The 19326-nt window shown below is 42.7% G+C and overlaps 1 protein-coding gene across 10 annotated transcripts in view; it reads left to right on the forward strand.

Annotated features, from left to right (window-relative positions):
* camta1a (calmodulin binding transcription activator 1a) overlaps nt 1-19326 on the forward strand; it is a 765387-nt gene that overhangs the window by 128847 nt on the left and 617214 nt on the right. The window contains exon 2 of one of the 10 annotated variants that reach the window (XM_062053313.1): nt 5495-5575. The exons of the other annotated variants lie outside the window; for them this stretch is intronic. The gene's annotated coding sequence lies outside the window, so the exon portion shown is untranslated. The remainder of the gene's footprint in view (nt 1-5494; nt 5576-19326) is intronic. 10 annotated transcript variants of the gene reach the window in all.

The following is a 19326-nucleotide window of genomic DNA, read 5'->3' on the forward strand; positions in this document are numbered from 1 at the left end:
TTCAGCTTCTCCAGAACACTCCTTCCCCAATAATCACCGGAACCCCTTCCATTCAGCACATCACCCCTGGTCTTGCTGAAACTCCAGTATACAGCTCCAGTATCCAGTTTAAAATAAATCTCCTTACTGCTCCACGTTGCCACACCCTCCATAACACGGTCTCCTCCTCTTATCCGTCAACCATTGAGGACAGAGCCTACTTCTACTCAGCTCCTCGTCTTTGAAACTCACTACTCTCTGACCTCTACAATATGGATGTTACAATTGGCTAAAGATTGGACGTCAAAAGGAGAGGAAAGTACAACATGAATTAAGTGTCACACAAACGCGGCGACGCCACTAGAATAGGGACCTACAAAAAATAAGTTGCAGCAGGGAAAAGCTAGAGTGACTGCAACTCAGGGTACTGTCCAGAGTAAATGGCAAAGCCAAAAGGGAGCTACGCAGAAAAATAGCAATTTAAGAGAATACCTGATTGCAGGACGTGAGCATAGGCACGAAAACAATCTGGCACTGAAGAGCATGGCAGCAAGTCTTCCCTGTTAATTGCAAACAGTGCACAGGTGTGTGCAGGTGGCTCTGCTCTGGCTCAACAAGGCAAAGCAAAAAAAAAAAAAAGACAGGCAGCAGCATGAGCACCACGGTCAGAACATAATAAGCGCATTTACCCTCTTTAAATTCAGTCTTAAAACACACTTATTACCGACAGTTTATTCACTTTAATATTAGCTTTTTTTCCTGCAACTATAACTGACATTTGTATATACTGTTGGCCCTGCGATGAGGTGGCGACTTGTCCAGGGTGTCCCCCGCCTTCTGCCCGAATGCAGCTGAGATAGACTCTGGCAACCCCCGCGACCCCGAAAGGGACAAAGCGGTAGAAAAGGGATGGATGGATGGGTGGATGATTTATTTATTATTTATTCATTTTATTGGCCTAATAATAATGATTGCAGTGCTGACGTGGACCCTAATCTATATGCATCGTGTGAGTCTTGGTTGGAGGTAGGTTTTTTTGTTTTTTATCTTGAATTGGTTTTAAGAACCTGTTCAGAAAGAAGACATTTTCAATTTGTATATGCAAAATATTGCACTTCTGCTCTTTTGATGACTTGCATCTAATTTTGAATTAGCATATCCCAGTGAAGTGTACAGTAATTTGTCTTTGATGATTGGTGAGGCTGTAATAGATGGGGGATTGCTGGCGCTCCCCACTGCCCCGTCTCCCTCTCTCTCCCTACGCCGATTCTTTGAAATGTGCTTTGACTATCAGAAGTGTTCGAAAGCGCTGATATTTTACAGACCTGAAATGAAAGGGATTAGGTGAAAAAACCCAAGGCTATCTAGATTTACTCATGATAATTGTGTTTGTTTTTTTCATCCATGATAGAAAGCAGAGTTGGCTATAATCATCAAAAAATTCCAAAGCTTTATGCTTTGAAGCTTTTTAGCTGTTTTGTTTCAAAGCAAGTGAGACGCTGGAACAGCATGTCTGCATTCAGAGCATCCATGATACTCTGTCATCAGCCTCCAAAACTCCCTCCCCTCTCTCTTTTGTATTATTTGTATACAACAAAGCACATGCAAATGCTAGATAATGAACGAGTAGGAGACAGGCGATTGTAGAAATATAATTGTTTCAATTCCATTGTCAGGAACCTCATAGATTGTTTTTTTGTGGGTATACATAACACAGGAACATTGCAATTATATGCACAATTAGCTGTAATTTAGGTATAAGCATTTACCTTGTGTGCTTTAAACTTCAAAAAGATTTTTCAGAAACAACTTTTTTTTTTGTTGACAATAAGTAGCACTTAATACCTGTGAGCTCAGTTATATACTCAGGCCTGTGACGTTACACAATTATCACACAATTAACAACTCCGAAAGTACAGCGGCAGAACTTCACGTTGGCTGTGACTTACAGCCATATTGTTACAGCCTTTTGCCTGTTGACGCCAGCATCCCCTCAACCTATTTTCATTTTGCTTCAAATGACTTTCAGACTGAATTTATTTGTGTTCCTTTATGAAGTGCTCAACACTACTAAAAATGCAATATTGTTTTGGAAGTTACTTTTTCGTTCCCATCTTATAGATATGTTGCCTCTGGGGTTAATGTGTCAGAGTCATCTGACACATCATCTTGTTTGGATATCTTATATCTGTATATCTTAGTTTGTAATTGTGACATAATGTACATCCCTATGACGATCCTTTAGATACTCAAGATTATTTTCTATGCTTTCATTTAAAATGTGAGACAGTGTGCTCAGTCTTGCATGACGCTGTGAATGGTTCTGTAAAATCTGCATCATTTCATGCTAGGGGTGGCATGTCCCAGTGTGTGGAGTGGCGTGTTTGTCCCTCTTTTACCACGTTGAGGTATCCTTGAGTAAAAACCTCAGCCCCAGTGGGCTCATTAAGTTGTGTTATTAGTGTGTGAATGTGCTGGTAATTTCCTTGAATGCCAATATATTAGAAATGGGATATACAGTATTTGTTAATTTAATAGCTATCCATCCATTTTCTACCGCTTGTCCCTTTCAGTGTCGTGGGGAATGGGGGTGAAGGGGGGGCTAGAGCCTATCCCAGCTGCATTCGGGCGGAAGGCAAGGTACACCCTGGACAAGTCACCAACTCATCACAGGGCCAACACGGATAAACAGACAACCATTCACACGCTTTTAGTGTTACCAATCAACCTATCCCCACGTGCATGTCTTTGGAGGTGGGAGGAAGCCGGAGTACCCGGAGAGAACCCATGTGGTCATGGGGAGAACATGCAAATTCCACAAAGAAAGACCCTGAGCCCGGCAATCGAACCCAGGACCTTCTCCCTGTGATTAAAAATAAAATAAAAACATTTTCATGAATAAACAAAACAAATAATCCTGATTTGAATTGACACCAACTTGTACGTTGTCACCGTTGCACCCCTCAGCCATGCTTCAATTTTTGCAATGACAGGGTTCCTATGGGGTCCTAAAAACACTTACGTTTTAATCCATCCATCCATTTTCTACCGCTCGTCCCTTTCAGGGCCTCAGGGGGTGCTGGATTCGGGCGATAGGTGGGGTACACCTTGGACAAGTCGCCACCTCATCGCAGGGCCAACACAGATAGACAGACAACACTCACACTCACATTCACACACTAGGGCCACTTTAGTGTTGCCAATCAACCTATCCCTAGGTGCATGTATTTAGAGGTGGAAGGAAGCCGGCGTACCCGGAGGGAACCCACACAATCACAGGTAGAACATGCAAACTCCACACAGAAAGACCCCGAGCCCAGGGATTGAACCCAGGACCTTCGTATTGTGAGGCACATGCACTAACCCCTGTATCACCATGCTGCTCTTAGTTTTAATAGTAAATAGTAGTTAAATAGTCCTTTAATAGTTTTAAATCCAATCATTTTAATTTAAAGCATTTTAATGTCTTGAAATTTGATAAAATTTCATGAAATGTATTAAATACAAATTTGAAATGTCTTAAAAATATATTAACCTAATATTTACTCAAAACAAATTAAACAACTATTTTGGTTTTTGAGTGAGCTATTCATTACTACAAAACGAAACTAACGTACCTGTTCAGCAAGGTCAGAATGTATCGAGCACAACGAGCAAGTCTGTTCTGCTGGGTGCATGCACTTGTATCTTACAGCGGATCTTAGGCAGCAGGGGAGATTACAAAAGCCCAAAGCAAAGCCGAATATTGGTGTAAGATGGGTGAATGCAAGTTCGAAAATTTGTGAAGTTAATGCATGATTGAAGCCTGTGGATGTAAATGTGTAAACTGCGATATCACAACTTCAGTCAGGACCCAGATGTGGAGCTATTGTAGAGGATGGCTTATGTAGTTAAACATTGTGGTGAAAGGGAATGGAACAATAATACAAAATCCGGGACAAGTGCATGTAAAAGAATGGCAACAAACACCTGCACAAATGTACAAGGGTTGACTTTTTGTCTTTTTAGACAATTGTTTTGTCCACGCTCCCTGTTTTGTCACAACTTTGGGCAGAAGGTAATACTGTTGATGTTCAATTCTGGCAGCCAAAAACACTGCAACAGTAAAACATATGGCTTTAGCAGAGCGGTAACAGTCCCCTTTACAGACAATAATGTGTTAGAAATTGTATGGAACAAAAAGGGGTAGGGTTGAATAAGCTCTGCTTCTTCCTATTCATTTTCAGACATGTTGTAATGAAAGACATGTGATGTATCATATTGTAATTGTATGCATGTTCAAAATAAACTAACACCATAACCATATACCTGTATTGTTGTGTTTTGCTCCAACATTGCCGACTTGCTGGTTGTTGACGTCATGTGAAAACACTTGATATGAAGTACACTGCGCCTTCTTGACTTTGAAATATTGGGAATTAAAATAATTAGAATTCCATGGCAAATCTAAAAATGACTGTTATGATGTTTGCCTTTTTTTTTTTTTTTTTTTTACAGTTCCAAGCAATGACTAGTTTACAATTAAAAAAATAATTCTGGTGTTTTCAGTTGCAGTAGGTTAAGCGTTTTGTTTTGTAATGTAAAAGAGCAGTGAATTAATACAAATACCATACTTAAAATTCATTCTGGGCCTCCAGTTTTCCTTAATGCCTTTGTACTTTTTGTCAATATGGATGTGAAATGGGTCTTAAATGTTATTCATTATGGTCTTAAAAACAGCATAACAAATCTCACATGTGACCTGCTGAAACCTGCAGAGACCCTGAATGACATTATTTGTTGGCCCCATGCCCTTCTACTCCGCAAAGTTTTGTGGAAATAGGTTAGGCAGTTTTTGCACAATTCTGATTATTAATAAACAGCGAAACAATAAAACATTACCTCCTTAGTAAAGGTAAAAAAAAGTTTACTTCTTAAAATATTCACAAAAACTAATGTAAAGCATCTCGTGCAAACTTCAACGGATGGCTACGTTCTGCTCTGACTGCACACCTTTTTGTGTCCTTTACCTGTGGCATACAGGAAATTCTTCTGACGTCTTCACTATGGCATATCATCACAGTTTAAAACTATTTTTTTTTGCACTTTTGTTTGCACCCTTTGCAAACTCAGTATTTGCTTGGTGTGTAGGCCTATAAGAAGAGGAGGAGAGTATGAAACATAAAGCATGAGTGATGTTTCAGCAGTGGACCAGTGTCTTGCTAAGTCCACCTAATTTTGCTGAGAGGTTTTAGAATGTGCAAACGCAAAATTTATGGTCTTTGCACTGTTAAAGGATGATAAAAAATGCCTTCTATTGTTTAAGGGTTGGAGTAAGTGTATCTGTGATTCACTAAAGCCTGAAATAGCCCGCCACCACTTACAGTTCTGGTTCTGTCTCAGCTGTGAATCAGCGCTTACTACAGCATTGTGTCACATTAATATTTGAGTGCTACATATTATCAAGTAGATGTAGGACTTAAACAGCACTTGCACTGAAGTGTACTTACATCAACTCCTTGTTTATTTCTTCCAGAGACGTCCATGCAGTCGCCATAATGGTTTCAGTGTTTGTGTTGAACTTGACATCTGACCCCTGACCACCGGCATAAGCTTGGTAATCATTTCATTTATTTTTTATTTGATACATTATGATTGGTTTGCCATTTTAATCATAATCACTGATCTTTGTCTTTCACTTTTGTTTTCTTTATGTTATAATTATTTACCGGTATTGTGTTTGTGTTGTGTTTGTTTCTTCTATTACTCATTACCCCTAATTGTCAATGTGTTTGTTGTTTGGTATATTCCTTCATTTCTTTCAAATTATCTTTTTAATGACTCACCCACATTTTCATTTGTCTTAAAGCAACACTTTTTGTTTTTATACATGTATCACAACCCCTTTCACACCGCACTATTTTGCAGTATCACATCCCTTGTAATTTTTTTGATTTTTTTTCCCCCTGCAATTATAAAGCAACCCCCCCAGTAGGCCGATTATTCTTTTTTCACCATTCTTATTCCAGTCCTAATTAACAGAAGGGATTCAGTAGAAGAACTGGTAAGACGGTGGTGCAGAAGAGCCAAGACTAGACATTTGCTGAAAGAAGGGAGGGGGTAGGATAAGGGTGGTGCAGTTGGAGTCGCAAGGTTGCAGCCCAGAGCAGTAGACTTGCTTGTCTCAGCAGAGTAAACATAACCCCTCGTCTGCTCACAGTAATGACTAACCGAGGAAGACGTGCGCAGAAACACTATCAGGGGCGCTACCTTGTCCCGGTAGACCTCACGCACACCCTTCGTATCATCTCCCAGCCTTTGCATTCCTAAACACAAGCAGATCCATCCCGAGCACTGTTATTATTAAGGGTGCTGTGCATCTGCCCTTGTCTGTTTTTGTCGCTGAAAACTCTGTGGGACACCTACCTTATACAAGATGGATAAGGCGAGTCCCTCACTGAGCTTATTTCTTGTGCAGTCTTAATAGTGAACATTCCGATTTGTTTACTCTGACTCATCAGACCCCGAATGCCAAAAGTGGATTTGCAGCACAACAACAGGAAATTATGAGTGATTGGGAGCATCTTGAGATCTGACCTCCAGTTGTTTGACTGATTTTCTTTTAATTGCTTGCCGTCTTTCACTTGACACCGTCACAGCATTGCGCTGGAGGTGAGACGGATGAAACACTCATATATCGCCATGAGCTTGGTAAGATGCACTGGTTTGAAAACATTTGCAAATGGGATTGCAATCAAGCAGCGGTCCTTCTTTTGTTAATGAACACATTTATAATTGTTTCACATTTTCCAGTCACTGATGTTTTGGCCAAAACATTTGTATGCATATTTTGCTCAAATATTCTACTGTATACTTTGACCATATTTTGATTTGAAGTTTAATTAAATTGTCTGCAATTTATCTTGGGGTAAAATGTGGGAGATAATTACCATTTCACAAACAAGTGGACTTGGCTGTTTCACTCTTTTGATCAGGATGCCCTTGCAGCTTTTGTGCCACAAATACACCAATTTACCATTGTACCCCAATGCGCAAGAATACATCTAAAATACTTTGTAATACTAGCACATTTTGTAGAACTGCACATAATGGAATTTACAAACACGGACATTTATAACATGATTTGCATTTTATTTATCTAGCACAATTCTACCAGAAACATTTGTTATACTGAGATTAATAAAGACATCTTGCACAGTAATGAGGGCAACGTAGCTCCTGCAGTCAAGTACATGTACTGTGGAAAATCCCAAATAAAGTATCAGTTTTAGGATTTACATCAAGAGACAACATTATTTGCAGAGTAAGGTTGTATCAAAACAAAATCCCCAGTGTGTGCCGAATTTGCAACCTAAGAGCAGGATTCATTATCGTCCCACCAGATGAGAGACTTGAAGAGGCTAGGGCATAAGTTCTTATACAAAGTGGGATGTGGCCTTGGAATTTGCATGGCAGGCAGAAGCTGAAGCTGGGACCCAGAGAGGACAAGTCATTGCTATGCCTAGTGATGTGTGAGACAGCAGCAGAAGATTATTGTTAGCATACTGAGAAAATACCTTGAATTCCAATGATTATCCAAAGCACAGAAGGAAGTCAACACTTTCGCTCCCTCTGCTAGCCCCATCCTTGCTAGCAGATTCAACATCTGGTAAATAAGATAGACCATCATTTCAGTTATATGCACAATCCATGTTTGAAGGAAATAGGTGAAACAAGATAAAAGCAAGAAAAACGAGAAGATGTCAACCAAAAACCTAGCCTTAAGAGGCTGTTTAATGTGTTAAGGCAAAGCTTGTGAGTCTTCTAGGCTCACATAACACATCAAAGACCCTCGTTTTCCCCAAACGGCTGTAGTCTTAAGAAGAACTCATCATATTCAATCATGCGCTCACTCAATGATCTTGCAGAAGCTACCTCCCAACCTGTCATTTTGTTCATTAAAACCAGACAAACACAGGTTGACCAGTGTCACAGCAGAGCACACTGCAGCAATCACATCTTGTCGTCCTTGTCCATCGTTGACCTGTTTTGTTAACCCTTACTGTATATCACCGCCTGATCAGATGTCACTCAATTAAAGGCACCTTAATGGAGCTAGAGCAAGCTCCGTATTTGCCATAGATGCTGTGGAAAAGGTTTCAGAGAAGGGGTCCCTTAGCACCATAATGTTATGCCAGAAATTCACTAGCTAGCTAAACTTTTAGACCCAATCAATCAGAACTGTGTGCTGGACTTTTTTTTAGTTGCAAAATTAAAAAGGGCATTTCAAGTAAGTCACCGAGGATTTGCCCATTTTATAGTCGGCTGTGAGAAGACGTACTAGAATTAATAGACCTCTCCTAATATGCCTTGCAATGACGGTCCCTGAACACCCTGATCAGGTGAGGCCCAGTGAAGCAAAGATCATTTATAAGTGGTTCATTATTTTACCTCCACAGTCCTCTGACTGCCATTGATTTAATAAACACTGATGTAGCTCCTTGTTGAAGAGAAGTGCCATTTTTCGCTTCTCAGATTTGTTATCTATGTTATCTCGCTCATCATTCTAGCTCAGGCCTCAGCAGTAATACACGGATGAATCTTTGCTGAGAACAAGAAAGGGCTCCATACTGCAAATTTACTGCTGCACATATTCCTTTTAATGTCATTGAAATATTCTTTAGAACATTTTATCTACTTAGCTGGTGCACCCAGACAAAGCTTTATATATCGGCACTTGGGTGAAGATATGTCAAAGAATGACAATTATCTGTGAATGGGGCTACAATAATTAATGATCTATCAATGATGATTAATGCATTTGTTTTTTGTTTTTTAATGTTTGATGGAACTATACGCTGTTTGAAACAGGCAATGGTCTTTGCCATTGTGTATTCCCTGCAGTAAACAGAGGCAGAAGCTCTATAGAACACTATAAAAAGTGTGGTAAAGTGATGAAAAGAAAAACTGACTATTATTAAGGTTAACTGACAGTAAAGGCTCCTGATCTGTTTTTGTAACTGAGAGGCTTGTTTTTTTTCTGCTGGTTGTTCCTGTGCAGGGTTAAAAGCAGTTTGTGGTCAGGCTGCGTGTGTATGGCGGGCACATCAAATCAAGATGAAATGGAATGATCAATTTGGCCTGCATTAATCCCTCCTCCCCAGCTACATTTTATTGATTTTTTTGTTCAGCTTTCTTGATAACAAGAATCATTTAAAGGTCACATTTTGATGTCTGTCAAAAAGAAAACATTCTTAATGCATTGTGAGTGGCCTTTAAGGCTTACGTTTGTCAGAAAGCAGAGTGAATCTTGGGATTTCAGACAGATTATATTGGAAACAGGCTATGTAACAACAAGGTGTTTACAAAGTAGATACCACTCATTGGTCTATTAAAAGAGGTAATTAGAGATTCAAGTTTCCCTTCTCGGTAATACTTATGGTACATACCAACATGTGTTCCCGTTAAGCATCAATTTTTAATTATTCAGAAAACTGCAGACTTTGGAACCCACAGTGGAGTTGCTCAGAATAGCTTGTTAGTCTGCTGTTTTGATGGCATGCAAGAGTATTTGAAATGACTGTCTTTTTGCCCATATGATATGCATCGTATTTTTTAATGTCACTATGGACAGTATAATTCCGAATTTAAAAAATTGGACCAGGGCCAATTCTGTTTGTTTACTTACACCAGACATGTATCAAATGTGTCGCATCTATACATCCGACCAGTACATCATTAAAAAGCGATGAATGTCAAAATTATTCGCCAAAATAGATCGTTGTGAAAAGAAATCGTCGACTAATGAATAGCAGGCATCAAAGCAAATGTCCCAAAACTGCAAAAGCCAAAATATTTGCCCTCTCCCTTCTTAATCCATCCATCCATCCATCCATCCATCCATCCATCCATCCATCCATCCATCCATCTTCTTCCGCTTATCCGAGGTCGGGTCGCGGGGGCAGCAGCTTAAGCAGGGAAGCCCAGACTTCCCTCTCCCCAGCCACTTCGTCCAGCTCCTCCCGGGGGATCCCGATGCGTTCCCAGGCCAGCCGGGAGACATAGTCTTCCCAACGTGTCCTGGGTCTTCCCCGTGGCCTCCTACCGGTCGGACGTGCCCTAAACACCTCCCTAGGGAGGCGTTCGGGTGGCATCCTGACCAGATGCCCGAACCACCTCATCTGGCTCCTCTCGATGTGGAGGAGCAGCGGCTTTACTTTGAGCTCCCCCCGGATGGCAGAGCTTCTCACCCTATCTCTAAGGGAGAGCCCCGCCACCCGGCGGAGGAAACTAATTTCGGCCGCTTGTACCCGTGATCTTGTCCTTTCGGTCATAACCCAAAGCTCATGACCATAGGTGAGGATGGGAACGTAGATCGACCGGTAAATTGAGAGCTTTGCCTTCCGGCTCAACTCCTTCTTCACCACAACGGATCGATACGGCGTCCGCATTACTGAATACGCCGCACCGATCCGCCTGTTGATCTCACGATCCACTCTTCCCTCACTCGTGAACAAGACTCCCAGGTACTTGAACTCCTCCACTTGGGGCAGGGTCTCCTCCGCAACCCGGAGATGGCACTCCACCCTTTTCCGGGCGAGAACCATGGACTCGGACTTGGAGGTGCTGATTCTCATCCCAGTCGCTTCACACTCAGCTGCGAACCGATCCAGCGAGAGCTGAAGATCCTGGCCAGATGAAGCCATCAGGACCACATCATCTGCAAAAAGCAGAGACCTAATCCTGCAGCCACCAAACCAGATCCCCTCAACGCCTTGACTGCGCCTAGAAATTCTGTCCATAAAAGTTATGAACAGAATCGGTGACAAAGGGCAGCCTTGGCGGAGTCCAACCCTCACTGGAAACGTGTCCGACTTACTGCCGGCAATGCGGATCAAAGTCTGGCACTGATCATACAGGGAGCGGACCGCCACAATCAGACAGTCCGATACCCCATACTCTCTGAGCACTCCCCACAGGACTTCCCGAGGGACACGGTCAAATGCCTTCTCCAAGTCCACAAAACACATGTAGACTGGTTGGGCAAACTCCCATGCACCCTCAAGGACCCTGCCGAGAGTATAGAGCTGGTCCACAGTTCCACGACCAGAACGAAAACCACACTGTTCCTCCTGGATCCGAGGTTCGACTATCCGGCGTAGCCTCCTCTCCAGCACACCTGAATAGACCTTACCGGGAAGGCTGAGGAGTGTGATCCCACGATAGTTAGAACACACCCTCCGGTTCCCCTTCTTAAAGAGAGGAACCACCACCCCAGTCTGCCAATCCAGACGTACCGCCCCCGATGTCCACGCGATGCTGCAGAGTCTTGTCAACCAAGACAGCCCCACAGTATCCAGAGCCTTAAGGAACTCCGGGCGGATCTCATCCTTGTCACCGAGGAGCTTTTTAACTACCCCAGCAACCTCAGCCCCAGAAACAGGAGAGCCCACCACAGATACCCCAGGCACTGCTTCCTCATAGGAAGACGTGTTGGTGGGATTGAGGAGGTCTTCGAAGTATTCCCTCCACGGATCCACAACATCCGCAGTCGAGGTCAGCAGAACACCATCCTCACCGTACACGGTGTTGATAGTGCACTGCTTCCCCTTCCTGAGGCGGCGGATGGTGGTCCAGAATCGCTTCGAAGCCGTCCGGAAGTCGTTTTCCATGGCTTCCCCGAACTCCTCCCATGTCCGAGTTTTTGCCTCCGCGACCGCCAAAGCCGCACACTGCTTGGCCTGTCGGTACCTGTCTGCTGCCTCAGGAGTCCCATGAGCCAAAAGAACCCGATAGGACTCCTTCTTCAGCTTGACAACATCCCTCACCGCCGGTGTCCACCAACGGGTTCTAGGATTACCGCCACGACAGGCACCAACTACCTTGCGGCCACAGCTCCAATCAGCCGCCTCGACAATAGAGGTGCGGAACATGGTCCATTCGGACTCAATGTCCAGCACCTCCCTCGTGACATGTTCAAAGTTCTTCCGGAGGTGGGAATTGAAACTCTCTCTGACAGGAGACTCTGCCAGACGTTCCCAGCAAGCCCTCACAATGCGTTTGGGCCTGCCAGGTCTGTCCGGCATCCTCCCCCACCATCGCAGCCAACTCACCACCAGGTGGTGATCGGTAGAAAGCTCCGCCCCTCTCTTCACCCGAGTGTCCAAAACATGAGGCCGCAAATCCGACGACACAACTACAAAGTCGATCATGGAACTGCGGCCTAGGGTGTCCTGGTGCCAAGTGCACATATGGACACCCTTATGTTTGAACATGGTGTTCGTTATGGACAATCTGTGACGGGCACAAAAGTCCAATAACAAAACACCGCTCGGGTTAGCCATTCTTCCCAATCACGCCTCTCCAGGTTTCACTGTCGCTGCCAACATGAGCGTTGAAGTCCCCCAGTAGAACGAGGGAATCACCCGGGGGAGCACCCTCAAGTACTCCCTCGAGTGAATCCAAAAAGGGTGGGTACTCTGAGCTGCGGTTTGGCGCGTAAGCGCAAACCACAGTCAGGACCCGTTCCCCCACCCGAAGGCGGAGGGAAGCTACCCTTTCGTCCACCGGGTTGAACTCCAACATGCAGGCTCTGAGCCGGGGGCAACAAGAATTGCCACCCCAGCCCGTCGCCTCTCACTGCCGGCAACGCCAGAGTAGAAGAGAGTCCAGCCCCTCTCCAGAGAACTGCTTCCAGAGCCCTTGCTGTGCGTCGAAGTGAGTCCGACTATGTCTAGTCGGAAATTCTCCACCTCGCGCACTAGCTTAGGCTCCTTCCCCCCCCCAGCGAGGTGACGTTCCACGTCCCAAGAGCTAGCTTCTGTAGCCGAGGATCGGACCGCCAAGTGCCCTGCCTTCGGCTGCCGCCCAGCTCACATCGCACCCGACCTCTATGACCCCTGCTATGGGTGGTAATCTTCAAAGCAAAATGGTTTACTTAAAGGCCTACTGAAATGACATTTTTTTATTTAAACGGGGATAGCAGATCTATTCTATGTGTCATACTTGATCATTTCGCGATATTGCCATATTTTTGCTGAAAGGATTTAGTAGAGAACGACGATAAAGATCGCAACTTTTGGTATCTGACGAAAAAAAGCCTTGCCCCTACCGGAAGTAGCGTGACGTAGTCAGTTGAACATTTCCGCAAAGTTCCCTATTGTTTACAGTGATGGCGGCCAGAAGTGAGAGCAATTCGGACCGAGAAAGCGATGATTTCCCCATTAATTTGAGCGAGGATGAAAGATTTGTGGATGAGGAAAGTGCAAGTGAAGGACTAGTGGGGAGTGGAAGCGATTCAGATAGGGAAGATGCTGTGAGAGGCGGGTGGGACCTAATATTCAGCTGGGAATGACTACAACAGTAAATAAACACAAGACATATGTATACTCTATTAGCCACAACACAACCAGGCTTATATTTAATATGCCACATTATATGCTAGCTCCTAGCTCCCGTCCATATAACCCGCCAATACAATTCAAACACCTGCACAACACACACAATCACTCAGCCCAAAGGACCGTTCACTTAACCCAAGGTTCATAAAGCTTATATATTTACCCAAAGTTACGTACGTGACACGCACGTACGGGCAAGCGATCAAATGTTTGGAAGCGCAGCTGCGTACTCACGGTACCTGATATTCAGCTGGGAATGACTAAAACAGTAAATAAACACAAGACATATATATACTCTATTAGCCACAACACAACCAGGCTTATATTTAATATGCCACAAATTAATCCTGCATAACAAACACCTAGGTGTTTGTTATGCTAGCTCCTAGCTCCTAGCTCCCGTCCATATAACCCGCCAATACAATTCAAACACCTGCACAACACACACAATCACTCAGCCCACAGGACCGTTCACCTAACCCAAGGTTCATAAAGCTTATATATTTACCCAAAGTTACGTACGTGACACGCACGTACGGGCAGGCGATCAAATGTTTGGATGCGGAGCTGCGTACTCACGGTAGCACATCTGCGTATCCAAATCAAAGTAATCCTGGTAAGAGTCTGTGTTGTCCCAGTTCTCTACAGGCGTCTGTGTATCGAAGTCAAAGTCCTCCTGGTAAGAGTCTCTGTTGTCCGAGTTCTTCGATCTTGACTTCATCTTTCGGAATGTAAACAATGAAACACCGGCTGTGTTGTGTTGCTGACTTCCCTCGCAAAATACTCCGCTTCGCACCGACAACTTTCTTCTTTGCTTGCTCAGCTTCTTTCTCCATAATGCAATGAACAAATTGCAACAGATTCACCAACACAGATGTCCAGAATACTGTGGAATTATGAAATGAAAACAGAGCTATTTTGTATTGGCTTCAATGGGCTACCGATACTCCTGTTTCACTGGCTACGTCACGCGCATACGTCATCATCCAAAGGCGTTTCCAACCGGAAGTTTAGCGGGAAATTTAAAATTGCACTTTATAAGTTAACCCGGCCGTATTGGCATGTGTTGCAATGTTAAGATTTCATCATTGATATATAACAGACCTGGGCATTCTGCGGCCCGCGGGCCGCATCCGGCCCTTTGTACGTCCCTGTCCGGCCCGCGTGAGGCCAATCATAAATTACAAAATACATTTTAAAAAGTATCTATTTCGAGTGTGCAATACAACGGTGCTGCTTTTGTTTTGAAAAGCTTTTTGTATTACTTCCGTGTGGACGTATGCTCGTGCGCGCAGCGGCAATCACAAATTACAAAATACATTTAAAAAAACATCTTTGTCGTGCGTGCAATACAACTGTGCTGCTTTTATTTTGAAAAGTGTTATTTATGGGCGTATGTCCTGTGGGTGAAGGCGCACAGCGACAAGTGATGCCTGGTTATCCCCGAGACGCTAAAAAGAGAAAAGTTGATGACGAATGGCGTGTTTTCAACAAGACATGGACTGCCAAGTAAAGGTAAAGCTGTGTGCTTAATTTGTGGTACACACGTTGCTGTGTTTAAAGAATTAGTGTAACGACCTGCTGAAGTTGATGTTGTCTTCTTGAGTTGCGTAGACATGCGTGTGGAAGGAACGAGAAGTTGAGCTGTGTTAGTTTAGCTTGCTCAATAAAAGTTTAAAAAGAGCGTCAGACTTGGTGTGCACTTCTTCTGGACGCTACAATTGGTGTCAGAAGTAAAACTTTGCGCATACTGCGCTGTTTGTGTGCTACGTCATCGGGAGGTACGTGCCACGTGAGGAGCTCGCCGCAAAGAGAGAGAGAGAGAGAGAGGGAGGAGCGAGGCAGCGTTTACAGGTGCAGCGCACGCTGCTTTGCCATGGGGGAATTCCGCCCTCAATGAAGACTCCCAGGTTTGATGGCAAGGCGAACTGGGAGGCATTTCATCCCACTTCTGACATCAATTGTAGCGTCCAGAAGAAGTGCACACCAAGTCTGACACTCTTTTTAAACTTTTATTGTGCAAGCTATACTAACACAGCTCAACTTATCTCGTTCTTTCCACACGCACATCTATCCTCACTCCTCATTTCCGCAACAGCAACGCTTCCTCCTTCTTCACCAATCACCTTACAGGCGTGCTACGTTCACAACAAAGAGGATGCAGGATAAAGTGACAGAAATTGAAATTTTTGCATTGTATTACACATCAGAAAGTGTTGTGTAAGAAAGTGTTAAAAATAAAACCATCAAAAGCCATCTGCTTTTGTATAAAGATAAGTTAGGTTAAATGAAAATATTATTATTATTATTATCTATCTTACGGTATATCAAAAATAATTTAAGCAAAATTTAATTGAAATATTGTCGGTTTGGCCCTCCAGCAGTGCTCGGGTTGCTCATGCGGCCCCCGGTAAAAATTAATTGCCCACCCCTGATATATAAACTATCAGACTGCGTGGTCGGTAGTAGTGGGTTTCAGTAGGCCTGTTGACTCCGGTTGAATAAAATATTTAAAATTGACACAAATGTGCCAAGACTAAGACCTACTAGAATTGGAGCCTTGTTTACTTCTGTAAACACATTGAAGCGTGTGTAAGGTCATTATGTCATATGCGCATGGGGGTCAATTCAGTGATGCGTCTCGTTCACACTAGGAATAATTTTTTTTTGGTAATGTGAACATCTACATAAAAACATCTGATTTAACAAAAAAATCTGAATCTGCCATTGTGGAGGTGGTTGATAAAGGGATGGCAGCTAAGCTGGCATCGATAATGACCAATCCCTCTCACCCCATACGTGACACTTTGGATGCCCCAAGTAACTCCTTCAGCAAATAAATGTTACATCCTCAGTGTAGGAAGGAGCGCTATTACAAGTCATTTATATCCACAGCCATAAGACGTTTTAACACACAAATATAAATACTGCAATCTGTACAAACTTGTATCTTTTTAGTGTGCAATGTGTGCCAGGTATGCAATATGGATGTAACTAAAGTGTTATTATTTTTACTTTTTCTACTTTCATTTTATTGCTTTTTAGTTGTTTATTTCTTGTCCCGTTTCATGCTGTAAGCAATTTTTACAGTGCAACAAAGAAATATCCCCAATGTGGGATACTTAAAAGTCCATCCTATCCTATCCTATCATATTTTATATAGAGCTGAAATCCTTGACCACTGTCTGAGGCACATATGATTCTTTGTAAGAGGTGCCTCCACACTTTGGGTTGTACAGTTGTTTGAAAAATAACAGTAATGCTGGGTTCTGTGACACAATCATCAATCTACTTGTAACTTTATCGCTGGCCAACTCAAGTAACACTTATTCAATTGAGTTTCATTCCAACTTTTTAAATTGTGAATGTAAAAAAATGTATTACATGCTGACCTAGCTCTGTAAAGAGGGGTGGTTCTGAATTAACAGGTTAATACAGCATATTTCAGCAGGTTGCAAAGGACAACTGTTCCACCAAGTAGAGCTGTTGCAAGCTCCAGTGATGCTTAATCACATCAACTTATCTTATCTCCATTAGAATCCATTTATTGGCCCAGGATGAGGCTTCCCAACTAGATTCGCCAGGAAGAAAATTGTCCTTTTCTGGAGGGGCGGAATCTTAATTGCAAAATATAGGACTTGGAATAGAATTACAATAAAGGCTAATGCAATGCGCCTTGAAGGGAAGTTAGTTATTCTGAAGAAAAGTGTTTGGTGCCGTCAAGCGGTCTTTCACAGATTGTTTACTTTCAGTACTTTTTTCCTAAGAATGTATTTTAAAGTATCCCAAAATAAATATTTTCACATTAATTCAAGAGAAAAAAGAGCAGTATAGATAACACAAGAGGGGTTAGAGCTGCTGCCTAACAGCAAGAAGGTTGTGGAATTGCATGGGTTTTCTTTGCACACTGCTACTTCTTTTTACCATCCAGAAACATGTACATTATTGTTAATTGAAGACAACATTTGTGTTTTTGTGAATTCTTGTTTTTCCCTGTGTCAGTCCAGTCCAGGGTGTACCCCATCTTGCACGCTTCAAATAAAAACGCTAGCTTCCCTGTCACCCTAAACAGGATTGGCACTATGGAAAGTTAATGGTTGAACTGTTTGGACACGACATGACGGCACATTATAATTTGTGGTCGTCACGTTATCTCTGTTCTCAATGGGTACTAGGCGCCATTGAGCCCTTCTGGAAGAAAAATGCCCTACGCTTGTGTTGTTTTCAATGTTATGAACCGTTCAAATCGTAAAATTTTCTTCAGAATTTTTCGAGAGGTAATCAAGAAGGGCGGAAGAGTGCAAGATTTTAGGAAATGACTTCCACAAAAGTGGCTCTCATACATAGCACTCCAGTCCAAGGGAGCAGAATCAAAGAATGCACAAGTTTGCAGTGATCACTTTGTTAAAGGTTTGTTTGATATATTTTGAATATACTTTACTTGTTTAGTATTATATCGATATTGTCTGTATTTTAATTTTTAACAAACAGGAGGAGGAATGATACTTTGTCAGGAAATGTACTTCTTGTTTATCTTGTGCACGAATGTGTCAGAATACATATGAATACAGTACAAAAATTAAATTATGGTGAAGATTCAGTAATTGTTAGTTTGTTAAATGGATAAGCAGTCTAGGGTGTCAGCTGTCACGTGCTAGTCGTTGCAGTTTGTTAAGATGGACGCGTCCTTGCAAAACGCAAAGTTGAATCATGAAATGCAAAACGATGCATGATTTATCTGAGAGAATCTTTACACCATTGTCCTTGACCCAGCCACACACAAAGAAGTTGTAGGCCCCCATGCTTTTCCAAGGTTTCATCCGTTTTGCCGTGTAGAATGACGTCTAGGGTACAAGATAGATTGATAAGTCTGGGAGCGCCGCGACTAATCCTGGATATAACTCGACAAATCGCTATTTGATAAAGTATAGGGATCTATTCCATTGCATAGTTTTATTTTTTGCTTATATTTGCTTTTTGCAAGAATATCTAGGCCCTTGCGTACTCAGAGAGTTTGCGCGCTGCTTGCTGCACAACAAGCTTGACTTGGTCGACCACCACTTTTTTCCACTTTTGGGAAAAAGTCATGTGACGGAATACAAGCAATATACAGTATTAATGACCATTCTAGTTGACTATTATGAATACTTAAACATTGTTTTAGCTACACAATGTTAAGTGTGGTGTGAGAGGTTAAGTCTTAAATGTGGTTGTAAGTGTTTTGTTTGATGGTTTGTTTGCTATATGGTAGAATTTTACAAAATCTACTTTATCATATTTTTTTAGTTGAGTCGAATGGACGGACATATTTAAGTTTTTTCAGCCTTGGCAGAGTTCTGCACTATACTGAATACCATTTTAGCTGTGTATCCTTTCAGTCTTACTTACCTGTCCTAGATGTCTTGCACTAGGAGAAAGCTGACTGAAGAGCAGCCAGCCCTACCACTCATTGTGGCTGGGTCAATATAAAACCTCATTACCAGGGTGTCATAGAAAATTTGTGCACTTTCTGCTCCATCTAGCAGCAATTTTGCTGTATAAGCACTACTCTCGTTTGTTTTAAGCATTTTCACCAAAGGAAGGCTTAGAAACTGGAGCCTTTCGCCCACTGGAGTCTTGCTGGCCCAGTTGTTCCAGCTTTGCCTCTTCTCCTATGCATGCTGCGTCCTTATGTGTGTGCCGTATATGTAATGATTCTTAAGGCTCCATTATGCTATAGCGTCCGCACTAGGCATGGCCTTTTGATGGCGTCATGATTTAGTGCGCAACTTGCAATTTTCATCCAAAACACCAGGAGCAGTGTTTCTTGAGGGAGCAACCACAGATGTCATTGACAAGATATTTACCTTCTTTGTAATAGTGAGCAATGAAGACAGCGTCATCCACACCCTTGTTATTGTTGGAACTAATCATTCAAAAACAACAATTTACTTTTAATGTACATGTTGCTCAACAACCAGAGGAGAAA

This window comes from Entelurus aequoreus, linkage group LG07, assembly GCF_033978785.1.
Source record: "Entelurus aequoreus isolate RoL-2023_Sb linkage group LG07, RoL_Eaeq_v1.1, whole genome shotgun sequence".
Lineage (NCBI taxonomy): Eukaryota > Metazoa > Chordata > Actinopteri > Syngnathiformes > Syngnathidae > Entelurus > Entelurus aequoreus.